General features: G+C 46.6%; 1 pseudogene; it reads right to left on the bottom strand.

Annotated features, from left to right (window-relative positions):
* Positions 1-1250: 1250 nt before the first annotated feature.
* On the bottom strand, positions 1251-14294 carry LOC119976448 (annotated as a pseudogene).
* Between the last annotated feature and the right edge of the window lie 848 nt (positions 14295-15142).

Genomic DNA, 15142 nt, shown 5'->3' with positions numbered 1-15142 from the left:
TTTAAAATTGATTTACAGGTTGTAGGCTTCGCTGGCTGGGCCAGCATTTATTGCCCACCCCTAATTGCTGTTGCACTGAGTGGCTATTTCAGAGGACATTGCTGTCGGTCTGGAGTCACGTGTAGGCCACACCAGGCAAGGACGCAGATTTCCTTCCCTAAAGGACATTAGTGAACCAGATGGGTTTTTACGACAACCAACATCCTTAGATTTTAATTGGACTCAAATGTCACCATCTGCTGTGGTGGGATTCGAACTCTAGTCCCGAGGGCATTTGGGTCTCTGGATTACTAGTTCAGTGACAATACTACGAGGCCACCATCTTCCCATAAATTAGAATATAAGAAATAGGTACTGGAGCCTCCCAACTAACCTACATCCCTTCATTCCCTTAGGACTAAACAACTTGTCTGCATCTCTCCTGAATATACTGAACGATAGGAGCATAGGAATTAGGAGCAGAAATTGGCAATTCAGCCCCTCGAGCCTGCTCCACCATTCATCAGATCATGGCTGATTTATTCCCGGTCTCAAATCCACTTCCCTGCCCGTTCCCCATATCCCTTTAACCCGTTTTTAAAAATCAGAAATATATCTATAATCCTTCTTGAAACCATTTAATGATTCAATTCTACTGGACTATGGGGCAGCAAATTCCACAAATTCACCACCCTCTGCGAGAAGTAGTTCCTCCTCATCTCATCTCAGATGGAAGAGCCACAGCTCTTTGGGGTAGTTTCGAAGGGGCCATGAAGAGTTCACACCAAGTTGGTCGAAACAAAAGCACAATTACTATTATATCCAGCTCCAGTAGTTCCCTATGGGATCTTCTCTAGTCTGTGCCTTGCTGGCCGACTCTATTGATGCAAAGCCAGACATTATTCGAGGTCCCCCCCCCCTTATCGGGGGAGCTCGTATTCTTCAGGATCCACGGGGTAATTAATTCTCCCTACCCCAAGACCTGTGTGAATTATAACAGGTAGAGAATTCCCTCACGGAGGATATTTCTCATCTCCAATCTGTCTGTCACCCTGTTGTTCTCCAGCCAGTGGAATCGGTTTTTTTTTTTCAGCATCCGCCTTGTCAAGGCCCTTAAAAAAGTTTTGTTTCAATTAGATCACCTCTCAGTCTTCTAAGCCTGGGAAAAACGCGCTAGTCTGTTGATCATTTCCCAATGGTCAATCCCCTTATCCTAGTAACCATACAATGGACCTTTGCTGCAAACTCTTGAAAGGAAGTCACGCCCTCCATTAGATAAAGAGACCCAAACTACACACAGTGATTTCAGCTGTGACCTTTCCAACGCCCTTTAGAATTCTAATGTAACAGTAAAATACTGCAGATGCTGGAAATTTGAAATAGAAAACAGAAAATCCTTGACTTAGTGCCTCAGCTGAAGGACGACAGTGCAGCACGCCCTTGGTATAGCACTGGGATGTCTGCCGCCATTTTGTACTCCACCATCAGGAGTGAGGCTTGAACCTACGACTTTCTAACTCAGAGCACAATCCAGGTGGGATGGTTTGTGCTTTAAATCCCTATCCCCCAGACACTCAATTGAGACTCCTTAAGAATTCCACCACACACACACGGCGAACCCACTGCCTCGCCCATTACACTCATTAATTTTGCCGCATTTAGTCTGCAGGAAGCGGGGCGGGTCTGCAACTCACCTCCGTACTGACCAAGCTGAGGAGAGGACAGGGATATCAAGGTGTCCACATTGTGGTCTGGTAACGTGGAGAGAATACCTCGACAGACCAAACCACCTGAAAAACAAAGAGCAGCAAACACACGCTCAGCTTCTTAAAGAACACTCGGCAGAAATGGGTCATAAACTTCACTGCTTTCCCGGGGAAATCTAGACTCCCAGGCCCTTCGAGAGCAAACTCTGGCCTCAATATCGGAGTGCTGGGAGATGAGGCTGTAATGGAAAGATGTTCAATATCATTCATCAAAACAACAGTTGGTCAGTCCAATTAATGCAGCTTTCAACTGGCTATTTGAGGGAGGATGGGAAGGAGGAGATGGGCAAGAAAGACTGCAACATGGGCTCCAGTTGGCTGCTTTCAACTCAACTCTTGTTTTTCTTAAATTAATTCAAGACCAGCATTTATTGTTCATCCCTAATTGCCCCTTGACAAGGTGGTGCTGAGCTGCCTTCTTGAAGCTGCTGCAGTCCCTGAGGTGTAGGTACACCCACCGTGCTGTTAGGGAGGGAGCTCCAGGATTGTGACCCACCGTAACTGAAGGAACGGCCGATATATTTCCAGGTCAGGATGGTGAGTGACTTGGAGGGGAACCTCCAGCTGGTGGGGTACCCATCGTGTGGCAATGTCAGTGGGACTGAATCCAAAGCATCGTGAGATGTGCTCTCCTGCCTAAGAAATGCCCCCAATCTCAGGATCAGCATTTGACGTGAACTCTTGGGGCATCACTGGGCAGAATTGGATGGACAGCACGGTAGCATTGTGGATAGCACAATCGCTTCACAGATCCAGGGTCCCAGGTTCGATTCCGGCTTGGGTCACTGTCTGTGTGGAGTCTGCACATCCTCCCCATGTGTGCGTGGGTTTCCTCCGGGTGCTCCGGTTTCCTCCCACAGTCCAAAGGTGCAGGTTAGGTGGATTGGCCATGATAAATTGCCCTTAGTGTCCAAAATTGCCGTTAGTGTTGGGTGGGGTTACTGGGTTATGGGGATAGAGTGGAGTTGTTGACCTTGGGTAGGGTGCTCTTTCCAAGAGCCGGTGCAGACTCAATGGGCTGAATGGCCTCCTTCTGCACTATAAATGTTATGATAACTATGACAGAGGTGAGGAGGTAAAAGGATCAATATTTCCATCGAGACAATGAAAACAAGGCCAAATGTCACACCCACCCCCTTCCCCGCCCCCTGCTCACCATAATCATCACATCCACCTTCGTACAAAATGGACTCGGTAAAAAATATCTTGCAATAACTTGAGTGGAGTTGTGTGTTCAGCACAGTCCTGAATTCCACCATATTGTCGCTGGTTCAAAGTGCAGCAAATCCCACCCAACACTATCACAAACTAAATTTACATTCTGAAAGAGACATTTCACTTCCACCTGGGAGGGAGATTGGGATGGGCAATAAATCAGAGATGGTCTATATGCTGCATAGGTCAGTGACAGGATGTGGTCTGTGCAATGGTCATCATCAGTAGCTTGGAGGCAGCCAGGTCACATGTTTGAAGCAGATGGTCAGGTGTAGTCAAAGAGAGCAAAAGGAAAGGGGGAGCAAAAAGGGAGGAAGAGCAAAAGGGGAGGGGGGGAAGGGGAGACAGAGAACAGGGAAGGGCCTCCAGAAGGGAGAGAACCACTGGGGGGGAGTAAAGAGGCTCTGAGCTGTCAAAGTGCTACAGTTAACAAGCTCCAACTAGTGAGGGCTCAGGAGAATCCTTGGGGAGCTGAGAAGACGGAAGGTCAGTGACTCCATCTGCAGACCACAGGGGCAAAGGTAGCCATTTGGAGCAGTGATGTTCTGCTCAGTGTGGCGGTAGCACCAATGTTGTGCTCATGAGTCGGTGCTGGAATGCAGACTCAGGAAACTGGGGGAGAGGAATCTCAGCAGACGAGACTGGAACCCCACGAGGTAAGCAGTCATCAAGGCATTCTACGTTAGGTCAGACTTTTGAGGGAATTCTGCCCCGCCGCGCCACATTTCTGCTTTGACTCGCCGGCATGTAGAGGCTTGGAGAGGATTATAAAAGATACGATTTATAATCATCTAGATAGGAATAATATGATTAGGGATAGTCAGCATGGTTTTGTGAAGGGTATGTTATGCCTCACAAACCTTATCGAGTTCTTTGAGAAGGTGACTGAACAGGTAGACGAGGGTATAGCAGTTGACGTGGTGTATATGGATTTCAGTAAAGCGTTTGATAAGGTTCCCCACGGTCCGCTATTGCAGAAAATACGGAGGCTGGGGATTGAGGGTGATTTAGAGATGTGGATCAGAAATTGGCTAGTTGAAAGAAGACAGAGAGTGGTGGTTGATGGGAAATGCTCAGAATGGAGTTCAGTTACGAGTGGCGTACCACAAGGATCTGTTCTGGGAACGTTGCTGTTTGTCATTTTTATAAATGACCTAGAGGAGGGCGCAGAAAGGATGGGTGAGTAAATTTGCAGACGACACTAAAGTCGGTGGAGTTGTAGACAGTGCGGAAGGATGTTGCAGTTTCAGAGGGACATAGATAAGCTGCAGAGCTGGGCGGAGAGGTGGGCAAATGGAGTTTAATGTGGAGAAGTGTGAGGTGATTCACTTTGGAAAGAATAACAGGAATGCGGAATATTTGGCTAATGGTAAAATACTTGGTAGTGTGGATGGCAGAGGGATCTCGGTGTCCATATACATAGATCCCTGAAAGTTGCCACCCAGGTTGATAGGGTTGTGAAGAAGGCCTATGGTGAGTTGGCCTTTATTGGTAGAGGGATTGAGTTCCGGAGCCATGAGGTCATGTTGCAGTTGTACAAACTCTAGTACGGCCGCATTTGGAGTATTGCGTACAGTTCTGGTCGCCTCATTATAGAAGGACGTGGAAGCTTTGAACGGGTGCAGAGGAGATTTACCAGGAGGTTGCCTGGTATGGAGGGAAAATCTTATGAGGAAAGGCTGGATGGACTTGAGGTTGTTTTCGTTAGAGAGAAGAAGGTTAAGAGGTGACTTAATAGAGGCATACCAAAATGATCAGAGGGTTTAGATAGGGTGGACAGTGACAGCCTTCTCCCGCGGATGGAGGTGACTAGCACGAGGGGACATAAGCCTTAAATTGAGGGGTAATAGATATAGGACAGAGGTCAGAGGTAGGTTTTTTTACGCAAGAGAGGGGAGGCCGTGGAATGCCCTACCTGCAACAGTAGTGCACTCGCCAACATTGAGGGGCATTTAAAAGTTTATTGGATAAGCATAGGATGATAATTGCATAGTGTAGGTTAGATGGCCTTTAGTTTTTGACTTCCCATGTCGGTGCAACATCGTGGGCCGAAGGGCCTGTACTGCGCTGTATCGTTCTATGTTCTATGTTCTATGATTCTCCGTCACGCTGGCTGGTCAATGGGGTTTCCCATTGTGGGGCAGCCCCACGCCGCCGGGAAACTCCTGGACACCGGAAAAATGGAGAATCCTGCCCAGGATCTTCGAAGGTGAAGACTGGAAATCCTTCATGACAGAACAGAGGATTATCAAGATTGCGTAACTCAGAGTGAATACTGACGCCTGGGTGAGCAATCTATGGTATCCATCTTGGTCACACCTGTCATTTATTGCACAATGTATTTGATCATTCACATGTACCTCATGTTTGATTCTGAAGGCTAGTGTATAACACGAATAATATAAATTGTTTTACTTTGCTCTCTGTGTACAGTAAAGTGTACTTTCTTTGTCAAAAATTGTGCAACACTGTGGCTTTATTCATTTAGTAAGTTCCGGGCACCTCAAACCTTAGTGTAAAATTTTTTTTTAAAAGGTTACTGGTCCCTAACCGAACATTTGAGTGTTCTGGTCCAGAATCAGCACACGAAGCAGGAACAATGAGTGAAACAACTTCATCTACGTGCGGACATTCAACCACGAAAGGCACATCAGTTTACCACCTTCCGGCTGCCATATTGCTCTGTAGTTGAGGGGTGGAGCTTGTAAAGACTAAAACTGGCAGTTACGCACAAACAGGAAGAGCGTGTGGAAAAAAGAGCTGCAAAAGAACCCAACATAGCGAGTGAATTCATCTCACATGTGGCTAAATAGCAGCGGAACTTAGAATAATGTCACAACGGCAGAGCTCAGACTACAACGGTCTCATCAAACACTCCCAAAACAGGTCAAAAGCATGGGTTCCCGACAGAATAAAGCTCCTCCTGCTACACCGTCCCATCACACACTCACAGGACAGGGACAACCAGGTTTAAATGATCATTTTATTCACACTGAACAGTTTTCCATGCCTTGCCCAGCAGAAATCCTCTGACAGTAAATCCAGACATCCACCTTCTCAATGGGGAAAGAAGAGAGCGGGATATTCGGGATATGCCAAGCACCGTCACAGTTTTAAAACAAATACTACAGATGGAACAGAAACAACACTGACAGCACCAGTGACAGCCAATGGGGCGCTAGGGGGCCGGACTGGTGGCTTTAATTCATTGAGCTCACAACCAGAACTCATGTGGAAGGCGGATTACTATAATGTTGAAAATCGAAATAAAAGCAAAAAGATCCGGGAAGTGCTCAGGCTTCCACCATCTGTGGAGCCTAGGAAAAGGAGTTACAGAATTCTCTGGTCGTTGGGATTCACTGTTCTGCCAGGCAGCGCATCCCTGCCTGTGGGTTTCCTGGTGGCACGGGGTGCTGCAATGGGAAATTCCATTGACAAGCAACTGGAGTAGAGAAACCACCACCAAGCAAGCAGCCCACCACCGAGAAACATGCAGCTGGGGGTCCAGAGAATCCAGCCCAAGGTTTCAGGTCAAAGATTACCTTTCATCAGACCATTCCGCAGTAAAGACAGTCCTCCCGACTCACAACAAGCTCATTTTTACAGTAAAATACAAAGTGGAGAATAGTTACTTTAGACAAATTCAGACACAAAGAAATCAACCCCCTGTATGCTTTGAAATAATGTAGTTTCTAGGCATGATCGATAGGAGAAATCACCCAATCATCTTCAGTCCACACAGGACTTGTAGAGTCAGTTCAACAGCGTGAATAAATAAGCAGCCACACCAGCCTTAATTCATGGTTAAAACATTTTGAAATAGATTCATCGATCGGTGCTGTGAATATTCTCATGGCAAGCCATACCTTGTGAGTAGCAGATCATGTGAACGCCGTCCGCTGCATTTTGGCATGAGGGATAGATGGCCTCCTGAACCCATCCACCTGACGCCAGAGTGACTTGAGGCTCTGTGTATGATCAAACAGTCAATGACCGTCACATTGGTGCCTGGATGTTGTCTGAGTGGGAGGCAGAAACAGAAAAGAGCCACTCCATTGTTAAGTATCCAGGATTCTTCGAGGCTCATTTCTTTCAAACAATTTTTACAGTACCTTTAGCCTCCTCTCGACACAGTTCACCTCCTCAGGCTATCTCAAAGTGCTGGACAGGCCAATGGATTTGTTTTGAGATACAGCAGCTAATGTTCGACAGCAGCCCACCTGTTTTGGAGAACTCTAACTTTCTGCACACCAACTGAATCACACTGATGGCACAAGGACGTAAAGCATTATAGAATCATAGAACTTACAGTGCAGAAGGAGGCCATTCGGCCCATCGAGTCTGCACCAGTCTTTGTAAAGAGCGCCCGACCTAAGCCCACTCCTCCACCCTGCCCCCGTAACCACATCTAACCATTTTTGGACACAAAGGGCAATTTAACATAGCCAATCCACCTAACCTCCACATCTTTGGACTGTGGGAGGAAACCGGAGCACCCGGAGAAAACCCACGCAGACACGGGGAAAACGTGCGGACTCTGCACAGACAGTGACCCAAGCCGGAATCAAACCTGGGACCCTGGACCTGTGAAGCAACAGTCCTAAACACTATGCTACCGTGCTGCTCACTAAATAGTTCAGAGAAAGTTTACTAGACTATGGGTGTCACAGTGGTTAGCACTGCTGCCTCACAGTGACTCGCACTGCTGCCTCACAGCACCAGGGACCTGTGTTCAAATCCGGCCTCGGGGGACTGTCTGTACGGAGTTTGCACTTGTAATAATAATAATAATCTTTATTAGTGTCACAAGTAGGCTTACATTAACACTACAATGAAGTTACTGTGACAACCTGCTAGTCGCCACACTACGATGCCTGTTCGGTTATGCAGAGGGACAATTCAGAATGTCCAATTCACCTGACAAGCACCTCTTTTAGACTTGGAGCTCCCCGTGTCTGCGTGGGTTTCCTCTAGTTTCCCCCCACAGTCCAAAGATCTGCAGGTTAAGTGGATTGGCCATGATAAATTGCCCCTTAGAATCCAAAAGATTAGGTGGGCCTAGGTAAGGTGCTCTTTCCAAGGGTTGGCGCAGACTTGATAGGCCGAATGATGTCCTTCAGCAGTGTCGGGATTCCATGAATTCTATTCTTCTATGACTAATACCAGGAATGGGTGGGTTGGCTAACATGGAAAGGGTTGTATCGACTTGAGCTTAGAAGAGGTGAAAGAGGGCAGCACGGTGGCACAGTGGTTAGCATCATTGCCTGCGGCGCTGAGGACCCGGGTTCGAATCCCGGCTCTGGGTCACTGTCCGTGTGGAGTTTGCACATTCTCCCCGTGTCTGCGTGGGTTTCGCCCCCACAACCCCAAAGATGTGCAGGGTAGGTGGATTGGCCACGCTAAATTGCCCCTTAATTGGAAAAAATAATTGGGTACTCTAAATTTTAAAATAAAGAAGAGGAGAAAGAGGCGACTTGATCAAACCCATTAAGATCCTGAGGTGTATTGACAGGGTGGGTGTGAAGATGATGTTTCCTCTTGTGGGAGAATCTAGAACTTGGGGATCACTGTTTAAATAAGGTGTCACTTATTTAAGACAGAAATTAGGAGAATTGTTTTCTCTCAGGGGGCCATGAGTTACTGGAACTCTCTTCCTCAAAAGGCTGTTGAAGCAGAATCTTAGACTAGTTTTTAAGGCAGAGCGAGATAGATTCTGGATTAACAAGGTGGGGGTGAAAGATTATATGGGGGGGGGGGGGGCGGCAGGAATGTGGGGTTGAGATTACAATCAGATCAGCCATGACCCTATTGAATAGCAGAGCAGGGTCGAGGGGCTGAGTGGCCTCCTGCCCCCGATTGGAATGTTCGTACGGCAAGTAGAAACGTCTACTCAAATCTGACACAACCACCTCGCTCCCAGCACAAACATGCAAGTGAGAAATCATTAACAAGATGACCTTCCATCATCAGAATGTGTGTACAGTAAGAGGAGTCACTTGACTACAGCAAGCTTATTTAAGGCGCAGTAAGTGAAGGATAGTTACGTCGGACAAATAAGTTTGTAAAATAAATCCCTATCCCTTTGAAAAGAGCATGGTTTTCCAGGTGGGATTGTCAGGAGAAATCACCATCCTCATTCTAACCAGGACTTATGCGGGTCAGTGTGTCATAATAAAACAGAACAACAAGCATTTAGTTTCAGCCTCCAGTTAGTGCCTCTGTTGTAAAGAGTAAAGTGACCGGAACGATAAAAACCTGTTCAATTCTCGGCAATACACTTTCAAAAGGATATTGAGGTTTAAAGTAAGTGGGCAGAGGAGATTTACTGGAACAATGCCAGGGTGGGGAACTTCACTTATAATGAGAAAATGAGGAAACTGAGACTGTTCTACTTAAACGTCGAGGGGATATTTGATAAAAGTGTTCAAAAACTTGGAAGGGTTGCGATATATAAATAAAAATGAACTGTTTCTAGTGGCAATTAGAGGGCCAGATTTAAAATGATTGGTAAAACGTACCAGGCTCCCCGAACAAGTGCCGGAATGTGGCAACTAGGGGCTTTTCACAGTAACTTCATTGAAGCCTACTTGTGAAAATAAGCAATTATTATATTAATAACCAGAGACAATACGAGGGAAACTGGGGTGGGATTCTCCGTCCCACCAGACCCGTTTTCCGGTGCGGCACACCCACGCCATCAGCGGGATTCTCCGTTCCACAGCCGGCCAATGGGGTTTCCCATTGTGGGCCACCCCACACCGTTGGGAAACGCACAGGCGGACCGGAAAATCCCGCCGGCGGAGAATCCCCCCCACTGATTTTTTAAAATCAGCAGATTGCTGCAATCTGGAATCTGGCTGAAAGTTTGGTGAAAGTGCTTGTTTTAAAAGCATTGGCGAAATCTATTTCAAAGTGAACATTTTCAGGACTGAGGTGGAAAGAGCAGGGAGAATAATTCGATACAAAGAGTCAGGCCAGGCGGATGGGTTGAATGGCCTCCTTCTGTACAGCATCATAATACAGATATGAGCCAATCAGTGCAACAAGGACCTTTAAAAAGAAGCTCAATGGCATTGACCACAGTTAAAAGGATACAGGGTCAACGAAAACAAAAACCCCATCATCTACAAGTGCAGCATCTCACACGAATGAAAAGAAAGAGAAATTCAAAATGGAAGTCAGCCTTTCAATAAGAGTTTTTTAAAAAGGATCAAGTTAAGGAGAACTCTGCTTGTAATAAAATGCTTCCCAATGTCAGTTCACTGCTGTTATTTTGAACAGACCTTTGTGCTCAAAAATGTCAAAAATAGTCCAACCTCCCATTCTGTAAACAAGATGGAGTACGTGTCACAAACAAACATTGCTGGTAGTTTGTGTACAAGTTACAATAATAATAATCACTTATTGTCACAAGTAGACTTCAATGAAATTACTGTGAAAAGCCCCTAGTCGCCACATTCCGGCACCTGTTCGGCGAGGGTGGAACGGAAATTGAACCCACTGCTGGTCTAGTTCTGTATTACAAGCCAGCTGTCCTAGCCCACTGTGCTAAACCAGCCCCTGACAACACGCGAGTGCTTCTAAGACTCTACACAAGTCAAAGGTCCTGCTTTTTAATCCAGACCATCTCGCTGATAGTTCAGTGATAGAATCCTACAGGTTAGGAGCATTACAATTAACCCCAGGTAACAGATCTGGGGGAAACTTGGAGTGCCTATGACTGGTGCGTACTTATCTCTACTGGAACAGCCATAGATGCAATACGACAGCGAATGAAGGATTGAGTTGATTGACACATGGCTGACAATGTTATCCCAAACCCTCCTTCAGGAATCAGGATTGGATGGGCCACGGGTTTCACACCCTGCCTGATTTTGTCCTCTGTTAAAGTTAATGGTGAAAGCACGGTGGCGCAGTGGTTAGCACTGCAGCTTCACAGCACCGAGGACCCGGGTTCGATCCTGGCCCTGGGTCACTATCCGTGCACATTCTCCACGTATCTGCGTGGGTCACACCCCACTATCCAAAAAGATGTGCAAGGTAAGTGAATTGGCCACGCTAAATTGCCCCTCAATTGGAAAAAAAAGAATTGGGTACTCTAAATTTATTTTCAAAAACTTAAGAGTGAATAATATTGGGCTCCAGATGGCTTCTATTGACCTGCACAGTGTTACAGTTGGGGTATGTCTGTGTCTGAACACTTCTTTCACCCACTTCGAACCTATCCATCAGCTTCACTGCCTCTAGAAGAGATGATGGTATAGTAATAATGTCACCTGGGCTCATAATCCAGAGGCCCAGGTAATGCTCTGGGGACAGGTTTAAATACCACCATGGCAGCTGGTGGATTTAATATAAAACTCCCATTCATTGTCCATAAAACCCATCTGGTTCACTAATGCTCCTTTGGGGAAGAAATCTGCTGTCCTCCCCCTGGTCTGGTCTGCAAGTGTTCCACAGCAATGTGGTTGACCCTTAATTGTCTTCTGAAATGGCCAAACAAGGTCAGTTCAAGGGCAATTATGCTGGCCAGCTAGTGACAGCAACATCCCATGAAACCACTGCACTCACTCAATCACCTGAACGGCAACATGAAGATAAATCTTAGTTGATGCCCTTGTCACTCCATTTCCAAAATTCTCCAACCTTAACGGATGTCTCGACCCTGAAACCTCCACATTACTAAAAGTGCACAAATGAGGCACAGCCAAACAGTACGGTCCCTGTCCACAGTGAAGCCCATTATTCCAGGCCATCATTGTGGCTTCAGGCTCCGCTTGGACAAGTTTTCTCAAGGAGCTATGCATCCAAAGCAGAGCACAATTCACAAACTTGTCAACTAGGAGGCAAAAATATTTGAGAAGAGATGATCCGAAGAGGTAGAGAAGAAATAATAGAGGATACAGGAGATGCACTAGGTTTTTTAACTTTAAAATGAGGCACTGATTCCACATGATTCCCAATCTGATCTGGGCTGCACAGGTCTCGCTGAGGAAGGAGGAACATAACTGTGCAGCTGACTGCAGGGGAAGAGCAAAAATAAACCAAAGAACAAAAAACTGAAACCTCTCCGTGCAGCCCATGAGAGATAACCCATCAAATAGGGGAATATGCACTCTGCCTAATTATCAGTCAATGGAATCCATTCAATCACCAGCCTGTACTGAGGGCTGATCCTTAGTTAGTATGGCTGCAGTGGAGGGCCCCTGTGCTCGTCAGCAGGATATTGAACCCGGGGTCATCGCTCTTCACAGATCGACAAGTGCACTTTATGCATCAGTGCTCAGCGTCACTTAGGAATGAACAGTGACAGATCCTGCCCTTGAGCTCTACACAAAGAGAAAACCTGAAAGAAAAGTTTGAACAACGAGGTGCCAGACCTGACCAAGCAATAAGCTATAAACATCAATGTAGAAAGCAGTGCCTTTTGGCTTTTTAAATTCAGGGAACATTTCAAGGGTGAATTTCAAGCAACCAATGTCAATGAGGCCTTCAGGTCAGATAAAGCACAGCTTCTCCCTCTCTCACTCCACTGGGAAAGGCCCCGTTCTCGTCACTAAAATATTGGCTCTGGGATCGTTTACTTTCACCCAAGAGGGCAGACAGAACTTCAGGTTAAGATCTTATCCAAAAGCAGGCACCTCAGACAGTTCAGCCTTCCCTCTGCATTGCACTGGAAGTGTTGGCCTAGCTTTTTGCTCACATACCTCGAGAGGTATTTGTACCTTCTGGCACGAGCTTGAGAATCAAAGAATGGTTACAGCACAGAAGAGCCATTTGGCCCATTCCATCTGTGCTGGCTCTCTGCAAAAGCAAGGCACTAAATGGCACTCCCAGCAGCTGCACAATTCTTTTTCTTCTTCAAGTAATCATGGAATCCCTACAGTTCAGAAGGAGGCCATACAGCCCATCGCATCTGTATCAACCCTCTGAAAGAACACCCTATCCCTATAACCCTCCCTACTTTTCTGGACACCCAGGAGCAATTTAGCATGGCCAATCCACTGAACTTGGACATATTTGGGCTGTGGAGGAAACTCACGCAGACTCAGGGAGAATGTGCAAACTCCACACACTCAACCAAGGTCAGAATTGAACCCAGGTCCCTGGTGCTGTAAAGCAGCAGTGCTAACCACTGTGCCACCACACCACCCCTACGATCCAATTCACTTCCGAAAACCTCGACCGAAGCTGCTCCCAGCACAGGCCCGGGCAGTACAGTCCAGGTGCTAAACGCGTTACAAAAAAAAAATTTTCTTCACATCACCATTGCTTCTTTTGCCAATCACCTCAAACCTGTGTCTTCTCATTCTTAATCCTTCCACCAACAGGAACAGTTTCACCATACCTATTCTGCCCAAAGACCTCATGATTTTGAAAACCTACATCAAATCTCTTCTCAGCCTTCTCACAGCTTCGCCAATCTCTCTGTGTAACATTCTCGTCAATATTTTCTGCAACCTCTCCAATGCACATCCTTCCTAAAGTGTGGGAGTGGGTGCCCAGAACGGGACACAAGACTCTCCCTGAGGCTCCACTTTATGTAATGTACTTTTACAAATTTTGTGAATACATTTTTTTTGGTGGGGGGGGGAGGAAAATCAGGTTGTTTTTCTTAAGTAGGATAGATAGCTTTAACAACGTTGGTTTTGAAGGAGAATTATTAAACTAATAAACTGCTAATAAACACTTGATATCACCTTTTAAATCTCATGGACTGACTCACACACATTTCATCAGCCACACACACACTTGATAAACTTGCTGAGGCTGAATTCCAGTCGAGTTCACTTATTAACAGCCGGGCTCTCAATGCACACTGTGCAAGGCTGCCGCGTAACCTGATTCCTATCCCCACCCCACCCCCAAGCGAGCAAACATTTCATGTTGCCAGAACGGAGGGGCAGCCTCTCAGCTCACAGCCCATAACAGAGAGGCGAATAAACCAGGCCAGCAGCGAAGGAGCCTTTACCTCGTTGATGAAACCTTGCAGCATCTTAAAATCCCCCGGGCTGTCAAACAAACCGTGCACCACAATAACAGGCTTGTAGCACTGGGCTGCTTGGAGAGCGAGTGCGGCTGAGACGGCGAGCACAACAACCCAGGCAAACATCTGGGTGCCTTCGGGTGGGATCCTGAGACAGGAACAACCAAACTCAACAAAGGAAACGCTGCTTGACCCCACTGCTGCATTCAGTGCCCCGCAAGAGAGACCAGATCCCGGCCCTGGTCACAAATCCTCAATTGATTTGCAATCCCACACTCCTGTCCATTGCCACCCTCCTCCTGTGTCAGTTACAGCTGAAAATTGACTAGTGAGAGTGCACGCGTCATCCGCCAGAGAATGTCACATCCTGCTTTCCCTAGCAACCGTGCAGGCGTCCCTAACAACCGTGCACTTCCCCCTCCCCTCTTCCTCTCCACTTCTGCCTCATTTACCCCTGATGTGTTGGGTACTGTGGATCTGTGGAGACTGCGTTTACCTTAGCAGTAGCATATACAGGCTACCAATACTTGCAATAGTATAACACTATTTTATTAAGCTAGGAACTGTTGAACATACTTGCACTGTGGGTCGACACTATGTTAGATTACAGGCTACCTTTTATAAAAAAATGTGTATTTGTTGTAATAAATAATGTGTGGTGAGGATGTTCCTAACTACGTGTGGTATGTGGAAGCATATTTACAAGACTATGTACATAAACACTAAGCTATTTACATTGGAAGGTGTCTAGTGCAGATGGACAGTATGCAACAGAAGAGTAACTAGAGCAACATTGTATAGAAACCAGTGAGTCGATTAAACAAAGCATCAAAACAATTCAGAGAGATCCCATGAATTCAAAAAGTTCCTAAATGTAGGCTCTGAGGTAGGCGATGACTTCTGGTTGACCGTGAAGATGGTACACCACTCGTCATCCAGATCAATACTGTATATTGGGAGGAGCTGGACTTTTGGCTTTGGGGCACCCGTTTTTGGTAATGATACCGACTCAAAAAGGTGCTTGAGGGTCCTCGGTGTCAAGGTCAGACAGTAGGTCAGAATCGGATTCGGTGACTGTGGGTTGGATAGCGCGGACATCCCTGCGTAGCTGGTTGGAGCGACGGGAGGTGGCAGGCTAAGCAGACCTGCATAAAGCAGCATAGTGGCCACGTTTGCCACATTGTAGGCAGCGTCG

Source organism: Scyliorhinus canicula, chromosome 13 (genome assembly GCF_902713615.1).
Source record: "Scyliorhinus canicula chromosome 13, sScyCan1.1, whole genome shotgun sequence".
Lineage (NCBI taxonomy): Eukaryota > Metazoa > Chordata > Chondrichthyes > Carcharhiniformes > Scyliorhinidae > Scyliorhinus > Scyliorhinus canicula.
Note: the sequence above shows the minus strand (reverse complement) of the source record. Positions and strands in the feature narration are given on the sequence as shown.